Genomic DNA, 24,287 nt, shown 5'->3' with positions numbered 1-24,287 from the left:
AAAACAGTTTTAAAACAACTTACAAACCCAGAAATTGTAGGGTTTAACTACAACATGAACCATATACTCCGTGGAGAAAAAGGTGGGATGTACATTCAATAGGAAAGCTCTTTAAGGGTGGCGCTGTGGGTTAAATCACAGAGCCTAGGGCTTGCCGATCAGAAGGTTGGCGGTTTGAATCCCTGCGACGGGGTGAGCTCCTGTTGCTCAGTCCCAGCTCCTGCCAACCTAGCAGTTCGAAAGCACGTCAAAGTGCAAGTAGATAAATAGGTACCGCTCTGGCGGGAAGGTAAACGCCAGAAGCAGCTTAGTCATGCTGGCCACATGACCAGGAAGCTGTACGCCGGCTCCCTCGGCCAATAAAGAGAGATGAGTGCCGCAACCCCAGAGTAGTCTGCGACTGGACCTAATGGTCAGGGGTCTCTTTACCTTTACAAAAGTATATATCTCAAGTGTCAAAAGCCAGGTTAAAGAGGTACGTCCTCAGCATTTGCCCAAAGCTGTATTGAATAATGAAGATACCAGATGCACCTCTGTCTGCATACCAGGGCAGTGAGGCAAACTCCAAGGAGACAGCAGTGCTCTCTGAAACCCATTAATCAGGGGTCAGCAAACGTTTTCAGCAGGGGGCCGGTCCACTGTCCCTCAGATCTTGTGGGGGCCAGAGCATATTTTGAGGGAAAGAAATGAACGAATTTCTATGCCCCACAAATAACCCAGAGATGCATTTTAAATAAAAGCACACATTCCACTCATGTAACAACATGCTGATTCCCAGACTGTCCGCGGGCCGGATTTAGAAGGTGATTGGGCTGGATCCGGCCCCTGGGCTTTAGGTTGCCTACCCATGCCATTAATCTTCCACCTGCAACTATGGCAACTCCACAATGTCCTGGACCACAGAGCCTTCTGGAGGCCACCGCTTGTTTCCATGGCCAGACATATGCAATGTTAGTGTTGTTGGCATCCGTCTGCCTTGAGAGACAATGGAGTGCACCTCCAGGGGTGAAGTCAGACCGCTATGTCTCAAGGACCAAAGTGGCGTCCCTGGGGGGCAAGCCTGGGCAGTGTGTTAGGAGGTCCTGGACTACCCAGACGACGACCCCCTTCTCGGCCTCACTGTCATGCACTGGCTGGATGCAGAGGAATGGGGGGGGGGGGAGGCACTGTCAGGAGTTCAGCCTATACTCGAGTAGGACCCTGGCAGAGACACATGCCTGACTGGCATGTCCTCTCCCTCTTGGTCGATCGGGAGCTTCATAAGCTTTCTTCTGCCCGAACATCACAGCGACCAATGCCAACTGACACCAGCATACTTAGGGATCCGCAGAGGTTGCGCACCTTGCATGACAGACCTCAGCAACTCAGCACTTTGGCTAATCTACTTTATTTACATATAAACACACACGGAGCACTGCAACATGGCTCCCTCTCTCTCTGGCATCAGACAGCAAAGAGAATAGTCCCACAGTAACACAAACATCTTGTCTCTGTCACTTCCCACTCTGTGGAGTCAAAACATACACTGTCATGTGATAGACAAAAATCCCATGACTGCAATCATGGAGCAGGAATTCTAACAGGCACCAGCTGGGAAATGCCCCAGGGAGAGAAGGCTCAGAGCCAGGGGATTGGTGGTGGGACGATGACGTATGGTCAGAGGGAGAAGAGGGAGGAGACCAGGAGAAGGAGGTGTCAGAAGCTGAAGAAGAGGCAACAGGTTTTAGTGAACAGGAAGAGGCGGTGGCAGAGGGCAGTCCAGATTCGGAGGCAGGAGCGGAAGGGGACAGAAGGCAGAGATGAGGCAGGCTGCTGAAGAAGCCTGGGAGTCATCTCCTCCTGCTGTTGCGACCAGCTCCCCTCTCACCTGGTCTCCCAGAACATGCAGAGCAATGAAGAGAACGGAGCAAAGAGAGACAAGACGAAGGAGCCTCAGAATGTTTGGGAAGGACCCCGGGGGGAGGAGTCTTCGAGAGCAGTGGGAAGATGGGGACTGCTCATTGGGGCAAGACCTACTGGGAAGAGCTGCTATGATCCCTAGGCCTGGGCTGTTTTGGTTTCTTTGAATAAACAGTTAACTTCTTGGGCACCAGGTGTTTTGTTGCTGACCTGCTCCTAAGTTCAGCTCCTGACACTTGCTGATGAGGCCCAAGGAAAGTGGAGCACCAGCTTGGCTGCAGGAGTTTTCCTTTTCTTAGATGGGCTACCTATATCTGTCTATCTACCAATTGTATCTCTCCTTATCTGAGCTTACAGTGTTGTCTTCAACAGTGGAGGCAGAACACAGCCATATCCTCTATCAGCCGTCTTGGCTGATTAGAGCGTGTCCAGACGAGGTGCGGGCCCTCCTGGGGGATATCCTCAATTTGTCCCTTGGCACGGGGACATTCCCAGGAGAATTGAAGGAGGCAGTGGTGCGCCCGCTCTTAAAGAAAACATCATTAGATCCTTTAGATCTATCCAATTACCGCCCAGTTTCGAATCTTCCGTTCCTGGGTAAGGTGATTGAGAGAGCGGTTGCTGAACAGCTTGGTGGGTTTCTGGATGAAACATCGGCTCTCGACCCATTCCAGTCCGGCTTCCGCGCTGGTCATGGGACCGAGACGGCTCTGGTTGCCCTAATAGATGATCTTCGTAGACAGCTGGATCGAGGTGGGTCGGGGCTGCTGATTCTTCTAGATCTGTCAGCAGCTTTTGACATGGTCGATCATGAACTTCTGGACCACCGCCTTGCCGACGTGGGGATTCAGGGCACAGCCCTTCAATGGCTGCGCTCGTTTCTCTGTGGCCGGGGACAGAGGGTGGCGCTTAGGGGGGAATTGTCATCGCGCCACTCCTTGGTGTGTGGAGTACCTCAGGGTGCAATACTCTCCCCGATGCTTTTCAACATCTTTATGCGCCCCCTCGCCCAGCTTGTCCGGAGTTTTGGGCTGGGTTGCCATCAGTATGCTGATGACACCCAACTCTATCTGTTGATGGATGGCCATCCTGACTCGGCCCCAGACACACTAACCAGATGTCTGGAAGCTGTGGCTGGATGGCTACGTGGGAGCCGGTTGAAGTTAAATCCTTCGAAGACAGAGGTCCTGTGGCTGGGACGGGACGATATGGGATTGGGGGGGCAACTCCCATCTCTTGCGGGGGCGCAATTAGTGCCAGCACCGTCCGTTAAGAGTTTGGGTGTAATCTTCGACACCTCCCTTTCCATGGAGGCGCAGATTGCAGCTACAACAAAGGCGGCATTTCTCCATCTCCGCCAAGCTAAGCAGTTGGCTCCTTACCTCTCTCGCCCTGACCTAGCCACTGTGATCCACGCGACGGTCACCTCCAGACTGGATTATTGTAACTCGCTCTACGTGGGGCTGCCCTTGAGACTGACCCAGAAACTCCAGCGGGTGCAGAATGCTGCAGCGAGACTCCTTACGGGGTCTTCGCTGCGAGATCACATTCACCCGGTGCTATACCAGCTGCACTGGCTCCCGGTGGAGTACAGGATCAGGTTTAAGGTGCTGGTTTTAACCTTTAAAGCCCTATACGGCCTAGGACCCTCGTACCTACGGGACCGCCTCTCCTGGTATGCCCCACAGAGAAACTTACGGTCTTCAAATAAAAACATCTTGAAGGTCCCAGGCCACAGAGAAGTTAGGCTGGCCTCAACTAGAGCCAGGGCTTTTTCGGCCGTGGCTCCGATCTGGTGGAACACTCTGTCACAAGAGACCAGGGCCCTGCGGGACTTAACATCTTTCCGCAGGGCCTGCAAGACAGAACTGTTCCACCAGGCCTTTGGCCAGGGCACAGCCTGACTCCCTCCATTGGCAATCTTCGCAGAGCTCTGGCCCAATGGTTGCCAGTGGCTTGAATTAATTAATTTTATAATGAATGATTTTAAAGTGTTGTTTGTACTGTTTTATTGTTGTTAGCCGCCCTGAGCCCGGCTTCGGCTGGGGAGGGCGGGATATAAATAAAATTTATTATTATTATTATTATTATTATTATTATTATTATTATTATTAATCCTTTTTTAAAAAAAGCCTTCCAACTTGGTGGGCATCATTACAACTTGTGGGAACAAATTCCACAGTTTATGTGCTGTGTGAAGAAATAATTTCAGTTGTCCGGCTTCATTGGAAGTCTATGAGTTTTAGGATTATAGGAGAAGGAGAAAAACTCCCTATCATTTCCACACAGTACATGATGTCTTACATGCTCCCCCTTAACACGCCTTTGTTGGAAATCAGAAATATTCATCATGTACTGCATATCATCCAGTCATCTACCAGTTGGCACCTTTTCGATTCTGACCTTTAAAGCCCTAAACGGCCTTGGCCCACTATACCTGAAGGAGCGTCTCCACCTCCATCGTTCTGCCCAGACACTGAGGTCCAGCTCCAAGGGCCTTCTGCTGGTTCCCTCGCTGCGAGAAGCCAAGTTACAGGGAACCAGGCAGAGGGCCTTCTCGGTAGTGGCACCCACCCTGTGGAACGCCCTCCCAGCAGATGTCAAAGAGAAAAACAACTACCAGACTTTTAGAAGACATCTGAAGGCAGCCCTGTTTAGGGAAGCTTTTAATGTTTGACGGACTAAAGTATTTTAATATTTTGTTGGAAGCCGCCCAGAGTGTTTCTCCGATGAATATAGGGACACCCCGTTCCATAATAATTTTACAATTTATACCCCACACATCTGACTGGGTTGCCCCAGCCGCTCTGGGTGGTTTCTAACATATATAAAACATTAAACATTTTAAAAAGTTCCCTATACAGGATTTCCTTCAGACAGCTCGGGGGTTGGATAACTCCATACCCTCTAACATTTCTCCAATGAAACTAGGGATGTCCTATGGAAATGTAGGATATTCTGGGATCAAATCAAAAACTGGGATGGTTTCTCTAAATCAGGGACGTCCCTGGAAAATAGGGACACTTGGAGGGTCTGTATTAAGTAATGTGTTGAATCTTCCTGAATTTTTGGACTCTCAGGATGTGTTCCTGAAGGAGAAACTGTTCCTACTAGCTCTTGCCAGGTTGAGGGAAGGTTACACTTCTAGCATAACCTATATAACTTGATTTTGCTTGCTACAGCTTCCCTGAGTGGTTTTTTTTAGATGTGAGCAGTACATTTTTTAAAGCATGGGGTGCAAACACCATCAATTTCCACCAGGGGGCAGGAGTGACTCCAGATTTAAAATACTGTAGAGTTTTCTTCAAAACCAAAAATATTTACTTATGTACACCAGGGGACAGCAGCGACCAAGATTTAAATGCAAGAATCCTCTTTTACAAATGAACATAATATATGCAAATATGTATTCATACAAATAATCAGGGCCTTTGCCTATTAGATTTCCCCATTTCTAGATATTTCTCTCACTTCCACCACCCAGTGAATAAATCTGAAATACAAAATTGTGCATTTTATTAAGAGCAGCATATATGGAAAATAAAACATTTACCCCACCCCAATGAGTTGCAGAGCAAGTTGGAAAAGGTAACTTTGCTGGTTTGTATCTGAATTGGATTTGAAATTGTTTTAAAATATGGAACTGTTTCTAATGGTGTGGGGTTTTTTTTAATATGATACAGTCGTACCTTGGTTTTCGAACAGAATGTGTTCGGCTTCTGAGGCAAAGTTCACAAACCGGAACACCTACGTCTGGGTTTGCGACGTTCGAATTCCAAGTTGTTTGTGAACTAAGCTGTTCGAAAACCAAGGTACGACTGTAGTTTTTCAGTGTCAGAAGCTGAAGAGGCATCAGGGTTTATTTAGTGAGCAAGAAGAGGCTGTATGTCCTGATCCACACGTCAGTGTGCCATTCCCAAGCAAAGTCCGAAGTCCTAAGGCTGAAGGTCAGGAAACGAGGTTCTGAGTTAATCCAAATCCAAAGTCAGGATGCAGTCCAGCATCAAGTACAGTCCCCTTGAGGTCCAGGAGCATCCAAGTTGTGGCCCATCAACATGGGCAGTTGAGCAGATACAGCACCTGTTGAGGGAAGTTTTTAATGTGTGACATTTTAATGTACAGTGGTACCTCAGGTTAAGAACTTAATTCGTTCTGGAGGTCCGTTCTTAACCTGAAACTGTTCTTAACCTGAAGCACCACTTTAGCTAATGGGGCCTCCCGCTGCCGCCGCGCGATTTCTGTTCTCATCCTGAAGCAAAGTTATTAACCTGAAGCACTATTTCTGGGTTAGCAGAGTCTGTAACCTGAAGCGTATATAACCTGAGGTACCACTGTGTTTTTAATCTTTGTTGGGAGCCGCCCAGGGTGGCTGGAGAAACCCAGTCAGATGGGCGACATATAATTTATTATTATTATTATTATTATTATTATTATTATTATTATTACTACGACTACTACTATTTATTACAGTACAGTGGTGCCCCGCAAGACGAATGCCTCGCAAGACGGAAAACCCGCTAGACGAAAGGGTTTTTCGTTTTGGAGGTGCTTCGCAGGACAAATTTCTCTATGGGCTTGCTTCTCAAGACGAAAATGTCTTGCGATACCTGGGGGTTTTTTTCCGCTCCCCACCCCCTTTTTCTAAGGCACTAAGCTGCTAATAGCCTTTTAGCAGCTAATCCGCTAATCCCTTAAGCCTTTAATAGCCGCTAAACCGCTAATAGCGCTAATCTGCTAATCCGCTAATGGGCTTGCTTCGCAAGACAAAAAAACCGCTAGACGAAGAGACTCACGGAACGGATTCTTTTCGTCTTGCGAGGCACCACTGTACTAGCACCAATTGCAATTTTGTAGGTGAGTAACATCTATTCGAAACTGCGGGGTGTGGTGTCACCCGTGCCTTCATTATGCTTCCTTCTCCCTCTTAATCAGGGTCTGAAATCAGTGAACCTAGCAAACTGGATCTCAACTGAGAGAAAGTGGAAGCAGTGATGGGAGAAAGGAAGGCTGACTGAGAAAGAAGCATGGGGCTCTTTGGAAAGCCCTGTGCTGCAGCGGCCTTGCTGAGCCGGCGGCCGAGGGATGGCAAGCAAGCCAGGGCTCTTGTGTGCATTTGTATGTGTGTGACTTTGCTGCCTCCCTGCCCTTGCCTCCTGAGGCAGTTGCCACATTTTACCTCATGAAAGAGCCGGCCTTGTGAGTCAGAGTGGACAGCGTTAATTCACAGGGCGGTTTGAGAAGCGCAACGACTTTCACACTTTCCATCGTGACTCTGGCGAATTTCTCAGGGAGGTGTTAAAACACGTCGCCCCAATCTATATGAGTCTTCCTCGCATATTGTTACATGAATCTGGGAACAGGTTCATTGAATGACAAAGACTTGTCGGCCATTAAATGCATCCAGTAATTAGGATCGCTATTAGAATCGTTACTGCATTCATTTTGAGTTTAACTTATAGCATGGCTCCTGACGTTTGGATATTTTGAAAGTTTTATCACTTGTGCGTTTGACATCACTGGACTCCTTTGGGGAAAAGTGTGGGATATAAATTTATTATTATTATTATTATTATTATTATTATTATTATTATTATTATTTCATAGCCCCATTCAGAGGACAATCCAAACTAAAGATCCCCATGAATGACTTGGAATCCGGAAGATCTCTGACGCCGCTTTCCAAACTTTTCATGCTGGTGACACGCTTTTTAGACATGCGTCTTTTTGCGACACAGTAATTCAGTATTACTAGCAAACTGGAGGTTAAACTAACCCCTTTCTCACCCCAGGAGGAGTGCGGGGAGCATTCGCACGACACCCCTACACACTGCAGCCGATACACTAATGTGTTGCGACACACAGTATGGAAAACTCTCTGCTACACCATTGTAAACGTCACATCCACCCACGACATAAGTCTCTTACCCTGCCTCACATGATTTCTGTTCTCATCCTGAGGTAAAGTTCTTAATCTGAGGTACTATTTCTGGGTTAGCAGAGTCTGTAACCTGAGGTACCACTGTACTCTGGTTTGCAGCTCCATTCTGCTCTTTCATATGACCTGGCAACTAGAGGAACTTACACTGGTTTTCCCAGTAGTGATGTATGGAAGTGAGTAAAGAAGGCTGATCGCCGAAGAATTGATGCTTTTGAATTAGGGTGCTGGAGGAGACTCTTGAGAGTCCCATGGACTGCAAGAAGATCAAACCTCTCCATTCTTAAGGAAATCAGCCCTGAGTGCTCACTGGAAGGACAGATCGTGAAGCTGAGGCTCCAATACTTTGGCCACCTCATGAGAAGAGAAGACTCCCTGGAAAAGCCCCTGATGTTGGGAAAGATGGAGGGCACAAGGAGAAGGGGACAACAGAGGACAAGATGGTTGGACAGTGTTCTTGAAGCTACAAGCATGAGTCTGACCAAACTGCGGGAGGCAGTGGAAGACAGGAGTGCCTGGCGTGCTCTGGTCCATGGGGTCACGAAGAGTTGGATACGACTAAACAACTAAACAACAACAAAGGTCCCCCCCCCCCGCCTCTGCCAGAATTAGGCCAGTAACCCCACTCCTGAATGGATCTTGTAACAGGGATAATATACTCTGGCTTAACTTGAGAGCCAGGGTTGTGGGGAGGAAGTGGTCGAAATCCAAATTTCCTCATCTTTCTGGGCTTTCCTCCCCTCTCCTTCCAGATCAGTGCAATGCACCAAGAACCAGACTAGCAAGTTCCCCCCATTTCATGTGGAAGTTTTCTCGCTTTGCAGCAGTACAACCGATTATTACCAGTCCTGTGCACGAGGCCCTTGTATTTTGATTGCCTAAAAAGAAAACCACGCTTGACTGTCCTAATTATAGCTCTTACTGTCAAAATTAGGGAGAGGCCAGGGTTGAGACAGCAGGAAGCCGCGGGGAACCTGGAGGACGGCTGCTCCTCAGCTTTCTCTATCGAGTGGGTGTCCGCCGGTTTCTCCAGAGGAACCAGGAAGCAGAAGTGAAGAAGCGTCACTTCCTCAGAGGCTAAAAATAAAGCTTTGGGTAATGGTAGCAGCTTGCCCATGTTGAACAATCGAGGAGAAGCCTTGTTTCTTCAGAGGTGCAGTTATGTAATATTAGATCCTGGGTTTATGATTTAATCTCCCTGCCCGCTCTCCCTTTGAATTGTCATGCATATTACTTCATGCAATGCACAATGTGGTATGCCAGCCCTGCTGTATTGGGGGGGGGGGGTGTTTGACACACCCTCCTGCGCATTTGGCTCATTTCTTCTTCTTTGTCAATCACTCGTAGCCGAATAAGATTGTCTTCCATAAACACGGTTTTAACAATGAATCCGTAAGTGACTGTATAGGCCAATTCTGGATCCACACGTCCTTCAACATCAGGGACATTGTTTTCCGGGGCCGGGCCGGAGTTGATAATGGTGAGGGTTTGCCAAGCCAAGCGTGCCTTCCTCCTAGCACGTTTCTCCCTTGTGTCCTGAGTTCGAGTGTCTTCAAATCCCATGACACCTTTGGTAAAGCCTGTTCTCCAACTGGAGCGCTTGCAGGCCAATGTTTCCCAGTTGTCGGTGTTTATACTACTTATTTTTTAGATTTGCCTTGAGGGAGTCTTTAACCCTCTTTTGTTGACCACCGGCATTACGCTTTCTATTTTTAAGTTCGGAATAGAGCAGTTGCTTTGGAAGATGATCATCAGGCATCCACACAACATGACCAGTCCACCAAGTTGATGTTGAAGAATCATTGCTTCAACACTGATTATCTTTGCCTCTTCCAGTTCACTGGCATTAGTTCATTAAGGTAAACGTAAAGGGACCCCTGACCATTAGGTCCAGTCGTGGCCGACTCTGGGGTTGTGGCGCTCATCTTGCTTTATTGGCCGAGGGAGCCGGTGTACAGCTTCCAGGTCATGTGGCCAGCATGACTAAGCCGCTTCTAGCGAACCAGAGCAGCGCACGGAAACGCCGTTTGCCTTCCCGCCGGAGCGGTACCTATTGATCTACTTGCACTTTGACGTGCTTTCGAACTGCTATGTTGGCAGGAGCAGGGACCGAGCAACGGGAGCTCACCCCGTCACGGGGATTCAAACTGCTTCTGATCAGCTAGTCCTAGGCTCTGTGGTTTAACCCACAGCGCCACCCGCGTCCCTAATTAGTTCATTAACCCTCCCCTAATGGGGCCACTGCGTTTCTTTACCCCATAGACCCTCCCTACAACTATGAAATTTCCACAAAGGTGAACTTAACGGGATCACCTCTCTAATTCTTCCAAATTCATATTTGCAGGAGGCACAACATAATAATAATAATGATGATGATGATGATGATGATGATGATGATAATAATAATAATAATAATAATAATAATGATACCCTGTCCACTCTGGGAGACTTACAGCACATTAAAAATGGTAAAACATTAGACATTAAAAACTACCCGATACAGGACTGCCTTTTTGTAAAAGTCACATAGTTGTTTATCTCCTTGACATCTGATGAGAGGGCGTTCCACAGGGCGGGTGCCACCACCAAGAAGGCCCTCTGCCTGGTTCCCTGTAACCTCAATTCTCGCAGGGAGGGAACTGCCAGAAGACCCTCGGAACTGGACCTCAGTGTCCGGGCAGAACGATGGGGGTGGAAACGCTTGTTCAGGTATATTAGACCGTGGTTTGCTGTTGTGGAGGTTCTCTGCCATGCTGCATTTGAAATGAGTAGCCACTGTCCCAGAGCATTCGTGGAACTTGTGCAAGTGACCGTGCTTTGGATTCCTGAATGTCAGGATGGCACCATGGGGTTGGGGAGGGAAATGGAGCAAAGACAACTTTTTGATGGAGCGGGGGTGACAACCATTGAAGAACGGCAAGTACATGTAAACGAGAGACCGCATTAGCAAGCCTCACTTCACGCCGTTGTGACCGCAGCTAAAAATACAATAAAATAAGACCGGTAGGCAAATTAAGTCAACTCTAGCTCAAACATCAAAACTATAAAAAGAAAAGTCAAAGGAACGAGAGGCTGTTTCCAAAGGGAGATACAAAATGGTAGTCTTCCAAATAAGGACTGGCGCCTAAGACCAACAAGTTGGAGTGCCAGAGTGGAAGGCAGGAAAGGATGAAACAGAAGGAAGCGCAGAGGAAGGGGACTGGAAGGAGGTGGATGCATGGGCTCCCTCCCATGGTAGCCACACAATTGTCCACCTCAGGCAAAGTGAGCTAGGGCAGGATGAGATGGAGAAGAGGGGAGGTGTGAAGAAAGATGTACAGTGCTACCTCGGTTTTCGAGCACCTTGGAAGCTGAACATTTCTGTTTTCGAACGCCGAAAACCGGGAAGTACAGTGGTACCTGGGGTTAAGAACTTAATTCGTTCCGGAGGTCCGTTCTTAACCTGAAACTGTTCTTAACCTGAGGTACCACTTTCGCTAATGGGGCCTCCCGCTGCCGCCACACGATTTCTGTTCTCAACCTGAGGTAAAGTTCTTAACCTGAGGTACTATTTCTGGGTTAGTGGAGTCTGTAACCTGAAGCGTCTGTAACCCGAGGTACCACTGTAATTGCTTTCGTTCTTGAATGCGCCTCAGAAGTCGAACGGCTTCCGCTGCATGTTTTTCAGTTTTCTCCATAGACTTTGCCGACTGCTCTTCAGAAGTCAAACAGTCTTCCGGAACGGATTACATCCGACAACCGAGGTATCACTGTATATATTTGCTTTGATAAGCTGAAAGAATGCCTCCTGCTGTGTTTCATACCTACTTTCCTCTGTGCCCTGGTCACCTTCTGAGACCCGTCTCTGGAAACCTCCACTGCCCGAGGTGAGGCGGAAGGTGAGGAGGGACAGGGCCTTTTCAGTGGCTGCACCCCACCTCCAGAGTTTCCTCACTGGGGTGGCTCACCTCCTTTGAGAAAAACCACTTTGAGTGCTGTTGTTTGTTTGTTTGTTTTGTTTCAAACAATAAATGTTATGAAATAAAAATAAACAAGTAAACATCTCACACTTTTTAATTTTCTCAGGTTGTTTACTTTTTCTTGGGCCTTCATTTCAACATGCAGGTTGGTGTTTGTTTGTTTGTTTGTTAAAAAATACAATTTTACTGTTTTTACTCCTTGCGGTCTGTTGTTGACTTCAGTTGTATTGAAGCAGAAGAAGTATGTTCTGCTGATGTAATACTATATCAAAATCTGTATATGAACATATATAGTCCAGTATCCAGTTCTCACGGAGGCCTACAAGACGCCTGTGGGAAGCCCAAAAGCACACACACACGACAAAATTGCCTTAGCACCAGTAATAGTGGCTGCTAAACGGGAGCCCCCTCACATACTAGTATCCTTAAAAGATCCATCTACACCCCCAGGTGTAGATTACACTACATGTAATAATATGTCTGCTTTCTGATTCCTTTTCCTTCTTTCCCCTTTCTTTGTATCTTTTTTCACACACACACACTTTCTGGCTCTTTCCCCTTCTCTCCCCATTTTCTGCCAACCTTTGTACTTTCTCCTTCTCAATAGCCGTAGTTGTTTCCCAGTTTCTGTTTCGCTCATTTGCCCTCGGGTTACCCTGGCAAGGAGGACGAAGGATCTCCTTGGGCGAATAGAAAATGGAATTCAGAAGAGGGAAGAGAGAAAAGCTTATGAGAATCCAGCAAACACTCCTTTGTGTCCAGATAACCAGTTTATAGAGTGCTCATCCTGACAAACTCTGTCGGAAGTTATATGAGGTGTACTGTTAATTTGTTCTCTTATTTCCCTGTGGAGCTTATATAACACCTTCTGTTTATAGATCACTCATCTGGGTTTGTTTGCACAGAGGTGATATGACTTCCTGTTATGTACTGAAGTTCTCACCCTGGGCCAGCAGGGGGACACTGTAGATAGTTATGCAAATGAAGGATCGAAAAGTGACGTTCAGTGATTGGATAGTTTTGTATGCAAATGAAGGATCGAAAAGTGACGTTCAGTGATTGGATAGTTTTGTATGCAAATGAAGGATCGAAAAGTGACGTTCAGTGATTGGATAGTTTTGTATGCAAATGAAGGATCGAAAAGTGACGTTCAGTGATTGGATAGTTTTAGAACGTTGCAATAGTTACAATTGTTCTGTAGCTCTATATAAGCAGGCTGACTGAGCTCCTCAGCCAGTTCTGTTCCAGCTTACAAAATAAAGAGCTGCTTTGGAGAAATCGCTGTGTCGTCTGCTATGTCAACCCACAACTTAACACTTCCCATCAATGGATTGTTATCCCACAACTTCTAGAGCATTTCCTCATTGCCTTCCTGCACTTTCCCCATCACTTTCCTTACTGCAAAAGTCTGCTGGGGGGGGGAGACACAGTTTCTCCTCCACTCTCCTGGACATATGCTTAATTAGGGATGTTTTTTAAAAAATCATTAATTCTACCTCTCTGAACTAATTTGAGACTGGATCCAGAGCGGGGTGAGTGGTACGCCGGTTGGACCAGAGTGGGTCAGCTTAATTGGGGCCCCTTGGATTGGTGCCATAAGGAGGATTTAGAGAGGGCTGTGAACAACCTTATCTGTAACATCACTTTTATCTGCTGCGTTTATTATTATTATTACTTTTACATTTATTCTTTCCGGCGCCACCTATTTATCTACTTGCACTTTGACGTGCTTTCGAACTGCTAGGTTGGCAGGAGCAGGGACCGAGCAACGGGAGCTCACCCCGTCGCGGGGATTCGAACCGCCGACCTTCTGATCGGCAAGTCCTAGGCTCTGTGCTTTAACTCACAGCGCCACCCACATCCCTTAAAGCGGTATAATATCGCTTTAAATGCGTGGTGCAGATGGGACCAGACCTTAGCCTTTTTTCATGAACAATACCATTTAGACAGTATGGATATAGAGAGATCAGCGGTCTGGCTCTCTCAACGGTGGCTTCCTAAGCTCCATTTGTATACAGGAAAATGTCTGAACCAGGGGTAGGCAACCTAAGGCCCATGGGCCACAAGCGGCCCATGGGTTTTGTTTAACCGGCCCATGAGCTGCCCCCAAACCGAGCCGCTCGCTCTGCAAGTCCCCGTGCGCTGTGCTAAACCAACGCAGCACAGTGCGGGGACTCGCTTCCGTGGTGCCGGAAATCACGTCTGCGCATGCGCAGATGCCTAAAATCGTGTCTACGCAGGCGCCGGAAATCACGTGTGCACAGACGCCAACACCGGAAATCATGGGGGGGTGTGCTCACACGCACGCACGATCCAGCCCACGGAGGGATCTCTGCTGGAGTGAAGCGGCCCAGGCGAGGTAAACCTTGCTGACCTCTGGGACCTCCTTGCTTGACAACTCAAACTGCAGAATTGCAGTTGCCATTGATACCGACAGAGGGTGATGTTTTGCCATGTCAGCTACCTTCCTACACCTCCGTAGATTAACGATAGAGATGATATCAGTGCTTAATTTAAGGAGAGAGGTGCCTGGGGCCCAGATCCTCATACTCTGTGACTCAGAAACTCTTGTCTCCCGCTCACAAACAGGTGGCGCCGGGTTGGGATTGCTCAGTGGTGACGGGGAAAGTGGCTCTAGGTTCCTTATCGCTGCCCATCTTCCTGAGCGAAGCATCAGCCTACAAGATAGGTTCAGATCAGGGATAGCCAACGTGGCACTTTCAATGCGTTGTAGAGTCGTTTGGGCAGAGACAGGAGGGAGAATGATTGAGGTTGTGTATGCACCATGCATTTCAAGCACATTCAAAGTACAGTATTTTTTGCTCTATAAGACTCACTTTTTCCCTCCTAAAAAGTAAGGGGAAATGTGTGTGCGTCTTATGGAGCGAATGCCAGCTGCGCAGCTATCCCAGAAGCCAGAACAGCAAGAGGGATTGCTGCTTTCACCGCGCAGCGATCCCTCTTGCTGTTCTGGCTTCTGAGATTCAGAATATTTTTTTTCTTGTTTTCCTCCTCCAAAAACTAGGTGCGTCTTGTGGTCTGGTGCGTCTTATAGAGCGAAAAATACGGTATACAATCACCCTAAACGAATCCTGGGAACTGTAGTTTGTGAAGAGGGCTCTGTGAGGGGGGGAACTACAGTTCCCACGATTCTTTGGGAGACACCGCGTGCTTTTCACGTGTGGTATGTACACAGCCAAGAGTGCCTTGTCAGTGATGACTCCCTGCCTCTGAGACTGACAGGCCTGGCACCCAGTTTGTCATCATTTCAAGGTCAGGCCAAGACTACTTCCTTCTTCCAGGTCTTCTGATTCTTAGTCTCTTGGTATGGTTTGCACTGACGTTGCTGTTTAAACTGTATTGATTTCTTTCCCAATCTATCAATTAGAACTATCATCTATTGAGGGTAGTTGCCCTGGGAGTACTTTGCATTGAAGGTGGGATAGATGAACATTGAAAATAATGGTGAAATTTCCCTCTCGTCACGTAAGGAGATGATATAAATGATTGCAATATCATGGAATGCGGAATTTCGCCCTTGGGTAGTTTGGCTTTCTGCATGGGCTCAGTCAATTCCTTTTGTGTGTGTAAAGATCTGTGTGTGTGTGTGTGTGTGTGTGTGTGTGTGTAAGCTCAGACGCACTCACGTTCACCACTAGGTCTAGTCCTCCCCTTTGGATAGACATCATGCGAAGCTAGCACTTGGGGGATCATAACCCATATTTACTGTTTCTATAGAAAATTGATATCCACACTATACAGGCCCAGCCCTGCCAAGAATTCTGGGAAGTGCAGTTTTCCCATCCCAGAGCTGCAATTCCGAGCACCCTTAACAAACCACAGTCCCCAGGATTCTTTGGAGGGAGCAAATGGTATGGCATGGAACTGACCAAAATACTTAAATAATGCTGAGGGGATATCAAATAATGGAGCAGAAAGTGGTTTTCTGAAGAGAATTTTAGGGCTGGTCCTACCATTAGGAAGAGCTAATCAGTCGCCTCAGGAGGAGTCCATTTTGGTCACAAAAAGATGAACATTGAAAATAATGGTGAAATTCCCCTCTCGTCACGTAAGGAGATGATATAAATGATTGCAATATCATGGAATGCGGAATTTCGCCCTCGGGTAGTTTGGCTTTCTGCATGGGCTCAGTCAATTCCTTTTGTGTGTAAAGGTCTCTCTCTGTGTGTGTGTGTGTGTGTGTGTGTGTATGTGTGTAAGCTCAGACGCACCCATGTCCACCACCAGGTCTTGTTGTTGTTGTTTAGTCGTTTAGTTGTGTCCGACTCTTCGTGACCCCATGGACCAGAGCATGCCAGGCCCTCCTGTCTTCCACTGCCTCCCGCAGTTTGGTCAAACTCATGCTGGTAGCTTTGAGAACACTGTCCAACCATCTCGTCCTCTGTCGTCCCCTTCTCCTTGTGCCTTCCATCTTTCCCAGCATCAGGGTCTTTTCCAGGGAGTCTTCTCTCCTCATGAGGTGGCCAAAGTATTGGAGCCTCAGCTTCAGGATCTGTCCTTCCAGTGAGCACTCAGGGCTGATTTCCTTCAGAATGGATAGGTTTGATCTTCTTGCAGTCCATGGGACTCTCAAGAGTCTCCTCCAGCACCATTATTCAAAAGCATCCATTCTTCGGCGATCAGCCTTCTTTATGGTCCATCTCTCACTTCCATACATCACTACTTGGAAAGCCATAGCTTTAACTATACGGACCTTTGGATAGACACCATGCAAAGCTAGCACTTGGGGGATCATAACCCATATTTCCATAGAAAGGTGATAGCCACACTATACAGGCCCAGCCCTGCCAAGAATTCTGGGATGTGCAGTTTTCCCACCCCAGAGCTACAATTCCCAGCACCCTTAACAAACCACAGTCCTCAGGATTCTTTGGAGGGAGAAAATGGTATGTCATGGAACTGACCAAAAGACTTGAAGAATGCTGAGGGGGATATCAAATAATGGAGCAGAAAGTGGTTTTCTAAAGAGAATTTCAGGGCTGGTCCTTCCATTAGGAAGAGCTAATCAGTCGCCTCAGGAGGAGCCCATTTTGGGTGTCACAAAAGGGAAGCCGGTTGTTGATTATTTACTTTATCACTGTTGTGTTTTTATTGGGAGGGAGAGGTGCCTGAGGGATATTCTGCCTCAGGTGGCAAAATAACTCTGGTCAGCCATATCTACCTTGACTTGGAGCGGGATGTGTGTGTGCACGTGCTGTTTTGCCTCAGGCGGTGAAACTTCTCCTCCGTTTCGGTTTCCAAACCTTTAGAAAAAACAGAGGGCAGTTTGGAATCGCCAGGGTGAAATTGAAAGTACTAGCTAGAGAAACGGCCCCACTTCCTGCTGCCCTGACAAGACAAATGTAAAAACCAAGAAAGGGCTAAAATTCCTGCGGTGAGGTAATTGTAGCAGAACGGCTGGGATTTTTTGGGGCTTGGCAAACCCAAGATGGCAAAATGAGTGATTTATTTCTACAGCCAGGCTGACTTCTGCAGCCTTTTGCTATTCTCATTGCGCACTTCCACAGTGGCAGCCGTAATGCCCGTCCCCTCAGTCCCATTGTGTTCAATGGAGCATACTGGCTTCCGAGAAAGCGTGGCAAGAATTTGCAGTGCCCAGGAAAGCTCACCTAGGTCACAATTGTTCAAACGCAGTCATGGGTTGGTAGCCAATGGAGTCACCAGCCCCATCCTATCTCATGTCCTCTACAAGGCTGTGGATAAGGAGTTGCAATTTGAATTAACAACTAGGGGAGAAATTCTTTGGGGGAGGGGATATTTGTGTCCTTGCACATGGGGGAGGGGAACAACAACCCTATGAGGTAGTTTAGGCTGAGAGACTGTGTCTGGCCGAAGGTCAAATTTCAAAACATAACCATCACCCATTTTTTGTGATGATGTGCCCTATGTTCGCATCATACGGGATGCCCCCCTTAGCTACGATTTGTTTGTTTGTTAAAAAAAAAGCTGTGAGGGGTTTATAACGTGACTAATATTACAGGAGGCGAGGGGTGGGCCTTGGGGATTTCATTACACTGTGCTTGTGAAACATGGACTACCTATAAATGCCAACTCCCTGAAAGATTCCATCAATGGCATTTCCGAAAAAATTTACACATCACTTGGGAAGACAGGTGAACTAATGCCAGTATACTGGAAGAAGCAAAGATCACCAGTGTCGAAGCAATGATTCTTCAACATCAACTTCGTTGGACTTGTGATGTTGTGCGGATGCCTGATGATCGTCTTCCAAAGCAACTACTCTATTCTGAACTTAAAAATGGAAAGCGTAATGCTGCTGGTCAACAAAAGAGGTTTAAAGACTGTCTCAAGGCAAATCTAAAAAAATGTAGTATCAACACTGACAACTGGGAAACATTGGCCTGCAAGCACTCCAATTGGAGAACAGCCTTTACCAAAGGTGTCATGGGCTTTGAAGACACTTGAACTCAGGACAAAAGGGAGAAATGCGCTAAGAGGAAGGCATGCTTGGCAAACCCTCAACGTGATCAACTCCCGCCCAGAAACCATTGTGGAAGGACATGTGGATCCAGAATTGGCCTCCACAGCCACTTACATACTCACTGTTAAGACTGTGTTCACGGAAGACAATCTTACTCGGCTACGAGTGATCGCCAAAGAAGAAGAAGACACTCTCCTAATTTTAGCATGGTCTTAGACAATTTATTTACGTACCACACATCGCACACGGGCCTCAAACCCTGGTTGAGCTAGGGACCCCCCCCCCCCTGCATGCAAAGACAGGCTCCGAAGGATTGAGCGGCGAGACCAATAATGGGCCCAGTGGTCAAAAGGCAGCTTCTGCACGTGCCGTAAAGGGAAGCGAGGGGTAGTTGGGGAAACTCTCAGAATAAGGAAAACTCTGATCCTACACCTCCGCTGCCTTGTGGGATATCTTAGGGAAAGAAAAGGCTAAGGAGCAAACCATACAAAAATCTAGAGAGGAGTCCCTAAGACGGTTGGATGGTGTCTTGTATGCCTCCTTCTGGCAAGTCCTGCAGCCAAGCTGGTCCAAACATCTTGCTCTGCTTTACTTTGGACCCCATCTGTAAGGCCAAGAGCGGGGGCAGCCCAGGACCTCCAGACGCACTGGCCAGGCTTGCAGGTCACTTTTGTGTTTATAATGCAGTGGTTTGACTTGACCTCCGGAGGCACACTCCATTGTCTCTTGAGACAGATGGATGCCAACAATACCCCAGCAATTGCCAAGGTGGCTTCTAAGTGGTTTAAAAACAACCACAAAACAGCAGCAGCAATAAACAAACAAAACAATTTTGTCAAAACATCAAACACCTGCAATTAATATCGACAATAAAACAAGCCCGTTAAAACAGCGCAACAACTGGAAGAGTTCAATCAAGAATTGAAAACAAAGCAAGTTCAAGTCAGGAGATCCAAGCATGTCAAAAGGTTGGGTGTGAAAAATGGCGTCAGGGGGAAAACAGTAGGTTTCCCAAAAAGCTCAACAGCCGTCAGGAATTTAACTTTTTGAAATATGGCAACCCTCCTGATTTGATCCTGGAATTTCCCACTTTTACTTAGGACTTCCCTATTTTCATCAGAGAAATGTTGGAGGGTGTGGAGTTATGTGACCCCCGAGCCAAGGAGATAGAAAAACTAGACAACCTTTAGACGATATCTGAAGGCAGCCCTTTATGGGGAAGTTTAAAAAAAAATGTTTTATGTGTGTGTAGATGATGATAGATAATAATAATAATAATAATAATAATAATAATAATAATAATAATAATTTATTATTTGTACCCCGCCCATCTGGCTGGGCCTCCCCAGCCACTCTGGGCGGCTTCCATAGAAACCAAAAATACACTAAAATATCACAGATTAAAAACTTCCCTGAACAGGGCTGCCTTAAGATGTCTTCTGAATGTCAGGTAGTTATTTATTGCTTTGACATCTGATGGGAGGGCGTTCCACAGGGTGGGCGCCACTACCGAGAAGGCCCTCTGCCTGGTTCCCTGTAGCTTTGCTTCTCGCAATGAGGGAACCGCCAGAAGGCCCTCGGCGCTGGACCTCAGCGTCCGGGCAGAACGATGGGCAGATAGATAGATAGATAGATAGATAGATAGATAGATAGATAGATAGAGGTACCTCAGGTTACGTACTTCGTTCCGGAGGTGTGTACTTAAGCTGAAACTGTTCTTAACCTGAATCACCACTTTAGCTAATGGGGCCTCCCGCTGCCGCTGTGCCGCCAGAGCACGATTTCTGTTCTCATCCTGAAGCAAAGTTCTTAACCTGAAGCACTATTTCTGGGTTAGCAGAGTCTGTAACCTGAAGTGTCTGTAACCCGAGGTACCACTGTATATATTGGAATCCACTCAGAGTGGCTGGGGCAACCCAGTCAGATGAGCGGGGTATTATTATTATTATTATTATTATTATTATTATATAATAACCACTACCCTATTTTCATTGGAGAAATGTTGGGGGGTATATAAGGGTATGTAATAAAAAAAAGCATAATATCCCTATATCGTAACACTAAATAAACAGTGAAGAGTTTGTTTAATATGTATGAACATTGAAGTGAGCGTGAAACTCACCACGCCTGAAGCCCACTGGCTGATACTTAGACCTAGTACTCATCCCAGACATGAGTGGTCATTTAGTTCTGGGCTGAATCACTTTAGATTTCAGGTGGAAGACATAAGGCTCCTTCATGCCAAAAAAAATTCCCTCCTCATAGAGAACTCTCATGTCTAGCCTTTTCCTGATGTGCTAGTTTTCTGTGCGAGAGGGTTTTTTGTTTTGTTTTGGTTTTTTATGGGAAAAAAGTCTGTATGAAACCAGAGGCCTTTCTCCTGGGCATGGTTGGCCAATTGGTGTTAAAGAAGGATAGAACTTTCTTTATGTATGCTACAACAGCAGCAAGAATACTGTGAAGTATTGGAAGACACAAGAATTATCCACTTTGGAAGAATGGCAGATGAAGGTAATGGACTATATGGAATTGGCGGAAATGACCAGCAGAATCCGAAACCAGGGAGAAGAGTTGGTGGAGGAAGATTGGAAGAAATTTAAAGACTACCGTATTTACAGAAATATTATAAAATCAATGAATGTTAGAATGATGTTGGATTGAGGTTAAGGGATTTTTAGTAACAATGGCATGAAGGAATATGTAAAAATGGAATGTTAACAGGTGAAAATTTAAAGATATAATATATTAAGATTAAGATAAGGATAAAGTAAAGAGGGAAAGGATTTGCTGAATAAATAAACTGAATTGGAATACAAAGAGGGGAGGTGTGGGGAGGTCCGGGAAACAAGCAAATGTAAGATGTGTTATGAAAATTTGAATTGTTTTTAATTGTTTTTGTTCATTATTTTTGTATTTTTCTTTTTTTCTTCTGTGAAAATCTTAATAAAATATTATTTGGAAAAAAAAAAGTCTGTATGTAGAAGCACAGTGCTCCCACCTGCAGCCTGGAAGAAGATGGCCCAGTTCTAAATGAGGCCAGAGAGATGGGAACATCCAAGTTCCTGGTTGATTCCTTAGCTGGGCAGGTAATCCCAGCATCTGCTTCCTGTGTCAAAAAACCCAGCACAATTTCCACCTTGGTTTCTGTGGCCTGTACAGTCCCCGGCCATTTCCACTTCTCGTTATCTTCTACTTTCCTGTGCTGGAAAGACAACCTCCTTCTCTATTGACACTCTCAGGTGTTAATGCCCGTTTTGGTAGTTTTATGTCCCAGGAATTCCCTCCTCCATTGTATGGCTTTTGTGATAAGCCAATGATGCGCTTTTGTATCCTCGCCTTGGGACCCACCCCATCCTTCTGGCTGGAAGTTGTTTCCACCAATTTTAATCTTGTAAAGGTAAAGGGACCCCTGACTGTTAGGTCCAGTCGTGGCCGACTCTGGGGTTGCGGCGCTCATCTTGCTTTACTGGCCGAGGGAGCCGGCGTACAGCTGTGGCCAGCATGACTAAGCCGCTTCTGGCGAACCAGAGCAGCGCACGGAAACGCCATTTAATCTCGTACAGTGGTACCTCGGGTTAAGTACTTAATTCGTTCCGGAGGTCCGTACTTAACCAGAAACTGTTCTTAACCTGAAGCACCACTTTAGCTAATGGGGCCTCCTGCTGCTGCCGCCGTGCTGCTGGAGCCCGATTTCTGTTCTCGTCCTGAAGCAAAGTTCTTAACCTGAGGCAATATTTCTGGGTTAGCGGAGTCTGTAACCTGAAGCGTATGTCCTGAAGCGTATGGAACCTGAGGTACCACTGTATACTGATGCTATTGTAACCCACCCTGATGATGACGGTCCCGATGCTAATAATAAATAGGATGGGAGGTTTAATAACATTCAGACCCACCCAAAACTTTGTGAATCTGGTGAGGACATCTCCCACTCCTTTCTAATCTAGATGCAAACCTCTCCCTTGTTATGCTTCAGCCCCTGTCAAACAGAGCCCTCCAGGACCAGATCTGTACATTACTAACCAAGGAGCAAATTCTGCTCTGGGATCTAAGAAAATATAAATCAGACTTCATAAAAACTTTGGGTTGAGTAGGATGAGCTTTCATTCTACAATGGTACCTCTGGTTACATACTTAATTCGTTCTGGAGGTCCTTTCTTAACCTGAAACTGTTCTTAACCTGCAGCACCACTTTAGCTAATGGGACCTCCCACTGCTGCCACGCCGCCGCACGATTTCTGTTCTCATCCTGAAGTTCTTAACCTGAGGTACTATTTCTGGGCTAGAGGAGTCTGTAACCTGAAGCGTATGTAACCTGAAGCGAATGTAACCCGAGGTACCACTGTATTGCATTCTTATTACTTATACAGTGGTACCTCAGGTTACAGACACTTCAGGTTACAGACTCCACTAACCCAGAAATAGTACCTCAGGATAAGAACTTTGCTTCAGGATGAGAACAGAAATTGCGCAGTGACAGCGGGAGGCCCCATTAGCTAAAGTGGTACCTCAGGTTAAGAACAGTTTCAGGTTAAGAACTGACCTCCGGAATGAATTAAGTTCTTAACCCAAGGTACCACTGTACAGTCATACCTCATGTTATGTCCGCTTCATGTTACGTTCTTTCAGGTTATGTCCGACGGTGACCCAGAAGTACCGGAAAGGGTTACTTCCGGGTTTCACCGCTCGCGCATGTGCAGAAGCGCAAAATGACATCATGCGCATGCTCAGAAGCGGCGAATCGCAACCCACGCGTGCACAGGTGCACTACTGCGGGTTGTGCTCTTTTCATGTTGCGAACAGGCCTCTGGAATGGATCCCGTTCACAACCAGACGTGCCACTGTACGTCACTGCTTAGGAGGCAACAACACATGATTTATATGGGGGGGGTATTATTTTTCTCATTGCTTTTGTATTTGTTTGCTGAATATGTAAAAAGCAATGGTTTACTTGCTGTAATTATATTGTAGTGAGCTGGTCCTGTTCTGATTAGTCTGGGATTTTGCTTTGAGAGGGGTCTGAAGAGAAACCGAAATGATGCATATAATAGGTAAATAATAATAATAATAATAATAATAATAATAATAATAATAATTTATTATTTGTACCCCGCCCATCTGGCTGGGTTTCCCCAGCCACTCTGGGCAGCTTCCAACAAAGATGAAAAATACACAAAAATGTCACATATTAAAAACTTCCCTGAAGGACCCCTGGACTGTTAAGTCCAGTGAAAGGCGACTGGGGTTGCGGCACTCATCTCGCTTTCAGGCCAAGGGAGCTGGCGTTTGTCCACAGACAGCTTTCCGGGTCATGTGGCCAGTATGACTAAACCGCTTCTGGAGAAACCAGAGCAGCGCACGGAAACACCGTTTACCTTCCCGCTGCAGCGGTACCTATTTATCTACTTGCACTGGTGTGCTTTCGAACTGCTAGGTGGGTTAAGCTAGACAGAATAACAGGAATTCACCCTGTCACGGGGATTCGAACCGCTGACCTTCCGATCAGCAAGCCCAAGAGGCTCAGTGGTTTAGACCACAGCACCACCTGCTCCCCTTAAATGCAGACAGCCTTCAGACATAGCCATTGATTCCAAAAAAGGCTTTTTGAATTTGTGTGTTTTAAGGGCAGGTTCTGAACACTCTTCTGCTTCCACGTGGAAGAAAAAGGAAAAAGGTACAGGATTCCTAGATGGTGATGTCCAGTCAAAGGCAACTATGAGGTGCAGTTCAGAGAGAACTTACTGTTTCTCATGAATGCAGGTTTTGTGTAATGGATGTTGGAGAATTCTGATGAAAACAGAAAAAGGAACAGAAATTGCAGCTGCCTATTCGCATCAGAACTGGAATGGAAATCAACCCAGCAAATACGATCAATACTCCTTGTTGTTGTTGCTTTCAGTCAGCAAATGATACTTAATTGATTGTCTCTCCCCCCCTCCCCCATTTTTCCAATGTATTTGCACTGAAATTTATCGAGTTGGAATAACATCATGGCAACATACTTTATGCAAATTATATAAATTACGCAAATTTC

The sequence above is a fragment of the Podarcis tiliguerta genome (genome assembly GCF_965153285.1).
Source record: "Podarcis tiliguerta genome assembly, chromosome: 2".
NCBI classification, from domain to species: Eukaryota; Metazoa; Chordata; class Lepidosauria; order Squamata; family Lacertidae; genus Podarcis; species Podarcis tiliguerta.
This window is presented reverse-complemented; position numbering follows the sequence as displayed.